The following is an 8,727-nucleotide window of genomic DNA, read 5'->3' as shown; positions in this document are numbered from 1 at the left end:
ATGGTGACAGTGAATGGATAGCAGCAATGCAGGTGGCAGAAAGTGGGTGAATTCTGGCTGTATTGTAACAACAGAACAGCGCATTTGTTGGATCATATGAAGTGGAGGGTGTGAAAGAAATTGGGAAGGCAAGGATGATTCCAAGGTTGTGGCCTTAAGTCACTTGTAGGATGGAGTTCCATTAACTATGAAGACGAAGTTGCCAGAGGAGCTGGTGTGTGGGTGAAGATGAGGAGCTCAGCTGTGGATATGTTCAATTCGAGATGTCTCGTGGATATCTCCATGGAGACATCTAACCGGCAGCCAAGAGTTCAAGATCAAAGCCACAGCTGGAGATACAGAGTTGAGAGTCATCAGTTCGTGGGTGTCATTTAAAGCCACGAGACTGGAAGAAATCACCAGGGTGATGTGCCAGTAGAAAAGAGAAGTTAAAGGACTGAACCTTGGGGCATTAAGAATAGGGAGGTTTGCCCTGACCGGTTTGGCTCAGTGGATAGACAAGTGTCGGCCTGCAGACTGAGAGGTCCCAGGTTCTATTCCAGTCAAGGGCATGTACCTTGGTTGCGGGCATATCCCCAGTGGGAGGTGTGCAGGAGGCAGCTGATCAATGTTTTTCTCTCATCAATGTTTCTAGCTCTCTATCCCTCTCCCTTTCTCTCTGTAAAAAACCAATAAAATATATTAAAAAACAAACAAAAAAACAAACAAACAAGAATAGGGAGGTAAATGGGAATCAGCAAGGGAGTATGAGAATGAGCAACTAGTGAGGTAGAAAAAACAAACAGCCCAGAGAAATGAGAATAAGATATCCCTGAAGCCAGGTAAAGAATATATTTTAAGTCAAATGAATGATTCATTGTGTCAACTCTGAGCATGCACTAATTAGGCCAACACAGTTATGTGGGCCATGAGATAGTCAGGTCTGCTTAGAGTTTGCTGACCAAATTGGTAAACGTGAGGGCCAGACGTTGGATTATGGTCGATTTGTGTCGCCTTGCGAGGCTGTTTAGCAATCCCTCTGCTTGTACCCTGGTGTTGGTGACACTGCAGCTTTGTCAACATGCAGGGTCTGCTCAGGAATTCCGTCTTCACATCTGCCTCTCAGAGCTAACGATACGGACTGGGTTAGTCATGGGTGGTTTTTGGAGTCTTTCCCACACAAATGGTGAATGATTCAAGAGAAACCAAGGCCCTTCTTACACTCAGATTTGGATTTGTGAAGTCGAAAGACTTGCCCGGGAACCAGGCTATTTTGGTTCTGGTTCCAGCTCAATCACTTAACTAGTTCTATTACTTAGGGCAAGTTGCTAAACTTCTTAGGCCCTCGGTGGATTACAGGATAGATTTTGCAGCAGCAGTATGTTAACACTGGCATCTCAGTGGCTCAGCACAACAAAGGTCTGTCTCCTGCTCCTCATATTTACCCCAGGTTTATGAGAAGGCTGCTCCTCAGGGATCAGCCTGATGGAGGTTCCCCAGCAAGAAGCTTCTGGCACCCCCACCTCCTTAATCATTTGAGCTCCGAGGAAGAGCTGGATGGGGCCAGAAGTTCATCTGGACTGTTCACTGTCTCAGTTCTGAAGAACGTCACTTCATTCCTGCTCAGGGCCAGCCCCTTGGCCAGAATTATTCACATGGCCTCCCCTAACCACAGCAGAGCCCTGAAATACAGAGGGAGGAATGGAGGACTTATTGACCGTTACAGTCTGTGCCACAGTCAGGTTCCACGTCTGTTGAGGAGGTTAATAATAATAACAGAATTGACCTCCTACAGATGTTGGGAGGATGAGAGGAAATAATGCATGTGATGTGCTTAATGTGGAGCCTGGACCATAGGAAGTTTTCTACAAAGTCTAGTCAGGATAAATGTATTCTTGTTATTACTGAGTGGGCAATACATTGTATTATTATTTCTATTGTTATTATCATTATTATTTATTTGGCTCTCCTAAGAGCAAACGTGACTGTGCCTCCGCACTTAACCACCTGTCACCTTTGGGCCGCTACAAAGACATTCTGCCCTGCACTTGGGCTCAGGATCAAGATAAGGCCATTGACAACAGATTCCAGCAAAGTAATCTTCGAGGCAGCTGTTGTTCACCCAGTACCTTTGGCCACCAATGCCTCTGTCAGCCACCCAGGAGGAAGTCTGAAGACACCAGAAGCCTCCAGCTCTTTCTTCTCCTGAATGACTTCCCCGGGCCCAGTGCGCTTCCGACACATCTGTAGGCGTGAAGGGGCCGCTCGACTTTCCTGGCAGCAAGGCTCGTACGTAAACAGCTGGAACCAGAAGGACTTAAAACGCCATCCTAGTCAAAAAGCAGGATTTCTCCGGTCAGAAAACGTTTTCCAGCTTTCTCCCCTCTGTCTGGTTTGCTGAGGGATAAAGATCTCACATCGTTAAAATGGAAAGCAGAGAAGGCTGTGGAGAGGCTATAGTTGTTGGCCAACAGGAATGCAGAGGAGAAATGCTAGGTGGTCCTTGAGCCTAGATCCTGTAGGAAGTCCTGCAAGACTGCTTCCCCTGAGGGGCCTCCTGTCCTCTGCCTGCTATCTCGGCTTTGCTTCCTTGTATTCAGGCTTCCAAATCCACGCTGCTCCCTTGGACCTCCACACCTTTGCCTGTGTTATTCTCTCCTCCTAGCACAACTCTCCCTGCTGTTCCTCTATACTCCACCAGTGGAAGGAAATTCTGCTCCGTCTTCTAGTTCAAATGCCACTCACTCACTCACTCACTGCTTCTTTGAAATCTTTGAAGGTACAATTGCAGGGACTGTGTTTTCATATGCTCTTGGCGCCTAGCATAGTGTCTGGTACCTAATACATGTTTGTCAAGTTGAAAAGCTCCCTCTCTCTTAGTTTTACCCATTAGGGTATGTTTATGGAAGCCACAGACTGTGACAAAGTTTTCAAAAGTTTGGGGAAAGTTGTTTCTGCCCCAGAGTTTCATCCAGAAAAGCTTGAAGTGATGACATTCCCTTAAATTTTAAGTTCATAAAACTTGCATACTTATCCCAAGAAATCAACCTTAACTATGAGGAGTTCTCTTACTTGCTGAAATTGACCTTCAGATGAAGGCCTAACATTATCTTCGTGTAAGATGGTATCTCTTCTTCCCAGGAAGCTGTGTTGTTATTATTAGTGGAACTTTCCAGAATGCAAAGTATGTGCTTGCGTATGACCTCACCTAGAGCTCACCCTGATCAGGGGCTTGGTGAAGTAGGGGATAACATTTCATATGCAACTGCTATATTCAAGCAAATATGCAGCCTGTTATTTCAGCAGAATCCAGCCAAACACCTTTGGGCTTGGGAAAGAAACTCAGGGTTTATTAGCTGCTATTATCTTTCAAACAGCGTGAAAAAGGTTACATTTTTATTTCCTGGAAAGCAGTTCCATACCAAGAATTTATAGTGGGGATTTGGAATCCCAAATCAAATATTCTCTTGTATTTAAGCTCTGAGAGGCTCTCTTCCAAACTGGTCAATGTATGACTATCTGTATCTGGGCCCTTTGGCTATTTGTCCTGATTCAATCGCCTTTGCTAAGTGGTCTCTGAACCAACTTTCCAAGAACAAATCCCACAGCCTCCAGCCTCCTGCTCCTGCCTTGAGGCTTCTCCATTGCAGGTAAGGCAGGAGAGCTGTGTGCTGGTCCCAAAAGGGGTGGGGGCTAATGTCCCATGTAGTAAACCTTTGCCCCCTGGGAGATAGCGGCAGATAAATTATTCTCCCTTCCTTGTTTTTTAAGGCAAGATAATGAGCCTTTAAAAACCATAAGCGCCCTGGTCAGTGTTGCTTAGTGGTTAGAGCATCAACCACTTTGGTAAGTGGTTTGATTCCCGGTCAACGGCACCTACCTGGGTTGCACAGCCCAAATCGGGGTGTCGTGGGAGGCAACCAGTCAATGTGTCTCTCTGTCTCTCCCCTTCTCCCTCTCTCCCTCCTTCCCTCCCTTCCTTCCAGTCTCTCCCTCCCTTCCACTCTCTCTGAAAAAGCAATAGAAAAAAATATCCTCAGGTGAGTGTTAATACATACACCCACAAAAAAAAAAAAAAAACCCATAAGAATTCATATTTCACTCTTAAGACCAGTGTTCACAGACACTGGCTTGATGTGTTATTTTATTTCCATCATTTAGCCATTGGTGATGCTGAATACAATAAAAATGTATTGCAGTCACTCATTGGGTTTAGGAGTCTGAGATTATAGACAAGTCCTCCAAAAGTTCCTAGTCAAGCAGTCCAAAGAAGCACAAGCAAGCAAGTAAATTACAGTATCTTGTGATAAGTTCTATAAAAGAGGTAAAATAAAACATTGTGGAAACAGAAAAGATAGGCGGAATAATTTCTCTGGGGCATGGTTATTTTCTTGGAGAAGCTTGAACTTATGAAACATGTAGCTCTAGGAGGGCAGGAACCTTGTCTGTTTTGTTCACATCAGTACACCTGGCAGCTAGAATCATGCCTTGCACTCAAATAGCTGTGGCCTGAGTAACAACTAATAGGCTACCATGAATGGGCCAGACACTGTGCTAAGTGCTTTTCTTGCAATATGTTATTTAATCCTTACAGGAGCCTTATGTGTTTCTGTAGGAGAGAAATAAGACTTAAAGAAGTTATGACATTCACTGTGGTTTCTGGTTAGAGGCAGGGCTGATTCCAAACCCATCGTTCTCTTATTCCAATCCGATGCCTTCTACCACTAGGCCAAACGTACTCCATAAAGAGGATCCGTGGCTGTTTTGATTATGGCTGTTCATGGGATTATCATCTATCTGTTGGCTCTCTTACCCATTTTCCTAGCACATGGGAGCCTGTCAGCAGCTGGGATCATTAGAATGGGAAATGAGAACCCCTTTGGCCAGATGCCCTCTGGAAACAACACTGGACCCGTTTGCTCAACTTTGAGAGCTTCATTCTATCTTTGAATCATATGAGAATTTCCCACTGAACAGCTATGGGCCAACAGAGAACTAATTAGCCGTAGAGCATAAATCATAGCTTATCATGGAGGGCTCTTCCTCCCACCAGCCAGGCCTCCAGATTCTGGCCCAGGGTTCAACATGGCAGCTCCGAGGATGAGGCTAAACTGTGGTATCTGAAGATGTCCTTTGGGATGTGCCTGCCTCAGAGCCACAAGAATGCTTGTTAAAAACGCAGGTTGCGCCCTAGCCGGTTTGGCTCAATGGATAGAGTGCTGGCTGGCCTGCGATTGAGGGGTCCCAGGTTTGATTCTGGTCAAGGGCACATGCCCGGTTTACGGGCTTGATTCCCAGTAGGGGGCATGCAGGGGGCAGCTGATCAGTGATTCTCTCTCATCATTGATATTTCTATCTCTCTCTTCCTCTCCCTTCCTCCCTGAAATTAAGAAAAAATATATTTAAAAAATATATTTAAAAAATAAAATGCAGGTTGCTGGGCCAGATTTCAAACCTCTATTTTCACAGCCTCCCAGAGGACTCTCATATTCTAACATCTGAGAATCACTGCATTGTTCGGCTTTGGGAGACTTGAGGGGATGAAACTTTTGTCTCGAGGTTTAAATTTTTCTAGCCCTGCATCTAAGCAGAGGTTCCCATTAGGTTGCATGCTTGAAATGCTTCTGTTGGGAAATTAGCTTACAATATTATGGACGCTCCCTTGTTAGTAACTAAACTGCTTTTGTCTTGCTGTTTTTAAGATTCCCTCGGGCACTTTAATTCTTCTGTGAACTGATGTGTCTATCTCGTTTGGGACTCTGCCCTTCCTGGACTTGTATGTCTATTTCCTTCACCAGGTTGGCTGGGTTTGTGAACCTTTGAGAGATTTTTTGGAAAGTCTACAGCATGAGCCAAGACAGGTCATTTCTATTGAAAAGCCACTGCGTTTGGGAGGGCCCACAAGTTGGGTGGGATGGGGTGAACCGTGTTGGCCAGGTAATGGAGACTCAGATCTGGTGCTCAGCCCGGCTCTGCAGGCTGGGTAGAGGGAGGGCTCAGCAAAGGAACAATCGTTTCTGCTAGCATTGCTGTCCGGGAGAAAGTTACCCCTCCATCCCTTTCTCTGAAGCCAGGCAATACAGTTTCTGCCCTATGTCCTGGCGCTTTTTGAGCTGCTGCCCCAGTGCAGGCGCTCAGAGCGAGTGAGTCAGGGCGCAGGGCCGTTCAGAGGAACGCCTGGGACTCCAGCAGCCCTCGGTCCCACTCAGCCACCATCCCTGCCGGTTTGCACAGCCAGAAGTTACGGGGATTTCTCTTCCTGGCTGGGGAGGAAGTTTGGCGTGGGGCTGGGAGCCCTTGCTCCTCAGGGGGGATCTTCGCAGCTGAGATCTCTCTCCTGCGTTTTAACCACCCCATGTGAGTGTGGAACTAGACCGTTTTGAGTTTCCAACCCTCTTACTGGTCTCGAACAGTTAGAGGACTTATGTTCAGCTAGACTTCAGGCAGTTCTCAATGGCGGTTGTTCCGTGGTTGGTTGTATTTTTGATGTGGTCGTGGGAGGAGGCGAGCAGTGTTTACTTACTGTGCCACCTTACAGAAACCCCGTTTCGTTTTCTTCATGCATTCGTCTGTTGATGGAGACTTACGTTGTTTTCACATTTTGGCTATTGTGAAAAATGCTCCAATCAATATGGGAGTTCTGCTATGTCTTCAAGATCCTGTTTTCATTTCCCTTGGATATATACCCAGAAGTGAGATTGTTGAATCATATAGTATTTCTACTTTTATTTCATATATATGTATATGTATATGTGTGTGTGTGTGAGATTTTATATATATATATAGATTTCAGAGAGGGAGAAATTTCCTATATAATAAAAGGCTAATATGCAAATTGTCCCCTCGACCAACTGTTGAAAGTATGCAAACATTTACAGTCCTGAGGGACCAGGTGAAGCAAGTATTCAGTCATTTCTTGAAATAACTTTCTGACTTCTCCTCTCTTCCTTTTCCTGGAATGGGCATATTGGTCCTCTTTACAGTATCCCATAGGCCTTTAAATAATTTTTAGTTTTTTACTCCTCTGATTCGATGAATTCTGCCTTGTCCTTGAGTTTGCTCTTTCCCTAGACCTAGTTTGTTGAGCCCCTTTATTGAATTTTTCAGTACAGTATTGTGTTCTACTGTTCTGTGATTTGTTTGCTAACTTTTTCTCTTTATTGAAAATTCTTTGTTCATGCATTGTTTTCCTGACCTCAGTAAGCATATTATTTTGAATTGTATTGGGTAAATCACTCTTTCATTAAGATCTGTTTGATTGTTTATGTTGTTCTTTAGTGTATAACTTATTACTGTCCATTTTGACTTTTTGTGTTGGTTTCTGTGTGTTAGATGAAACAGCCATGTCTCCCAGTCTTGACAGAGGGATCTCATGTAGCTGAATCATTCACATCAGTAAGCTTGGCCCATGCTCCCAGGTGTCTCTCAAACCTTTGTTTGAAAACAAGCTGCCTTGTTTTCAGTGCCTCCAGTAGTTGAAGGTGTGCCCAGTCTGTCAGTGAGGTCCCAAAGGGAGGATCACAGTCAGTGCCTGATTCAGGCTTGCTGGTAGCTGAAGCCTCAGGGAGCCGCTGAGAAAGTATGTATTTAGGCCTCCCAAGACGGAGGAGGGAGGTGGGGATTTTCTCTGCTTCCTGATATGGGCCTGGGTCTATAGCAGTGAGGTGTGTGTGTGTGCTCGCATGCACACTCCTGAGCCTGTTAAGAACCTGTTATTTGTTACAGTCTGTGGGACTTCTGAATGCAAGCCCTCTTGCCTGTCAGCCATGCGATCTGGGAGCCCTTCCCTTAAGCAACAGCCACAAGAGCTGTGTACCAGATTTGTAGCCAAGCTCTTCAGGGGGATAATGGAGACTTGGCACAAGCTAGAGCAGCGGTTCTCAACCTTCTGGCCCTTTAAATACAGTTCCTCATGTTGTGACCCAACCATAAAATTATTTTCGTTGCTACTTCATAACTATAATGTTGCTAACTGCTATGAATCGTAATGTAAATTTCTGATACGCAGGATGGTCTTAGGCGACCCCTGTGAAAGTGTTGTTTGACCGCCAAAGGGGTCGCGACCCACAGGTTGAGAACCGCTGAGCTAGAGGGAGAGGGCTGGAGTTCCCTTCCAACGGGGCTGGGTGTGGGCTTTATGGCGGAGTGACAGCCTTTTGTGTTTTGATGCATTTTCTTATTCTCCCAATGTGTAGGGAGTCACGCTGCTAGTCTCTGGATATTCTTTCAAAGGAAATTGCTCCATGTATAGCTCCATTTGGGGTGTCCATGGGAGGTGGGGAGTCCAGGAGCCTCCTGTCACCATCTTTGCAGCCCAGGTAGAAGGAAGGTAAGGTACTGACAGGGAGGGAATGTTCAGATTCGTGTTTACAACTTCTTTTAGTCTCTGTACGCTATTTTGCACCCCACTGTCAAATTCATATTCTGAAAACTCCATTTTCTAATATGAATCCCTTGCTTTAAACATTTTACACTAGCCACCACTTATCAAGTACCCACTGTTTTAGGCACTCTTTATTTCATGTCATCTTTACAAGACTGCAAGTTCTGTTCCAACAGCTCCAATTTATGATTGAATAAACTGAGTCACAGGGCAACCCTGGTCCATTTAACGGCAAATACATTTTCTTCTCACTTGACCTGTCTTTCTCACATCAGATCCTGGTGGTAGACTGTTAGGAATTACTCCAAAGCACACAGTAAATAAGAAACCACAGTGGTGGGAGATCCATTACTTCATAAATCCTT

The sequence above is a fragment of the Myotis daubentonii genome, chromosome 17 (assembly GCF_963259705.1).
Source record: "Myotis daubentonii chromosome 17, mMyoDau2.1, whole genome shotgun sequence".
Lineage (NCBI taxonomy): Eukaryota > Metazoa > Chordata > Mammalia > Chiroptera > Vespertilionidae > Myotis > Myotis daubentonii.
The sequence above is the reverse complement of the archived record's forward strand: the minus strand, read 5'-3'. Positions refer to the sequence as shown.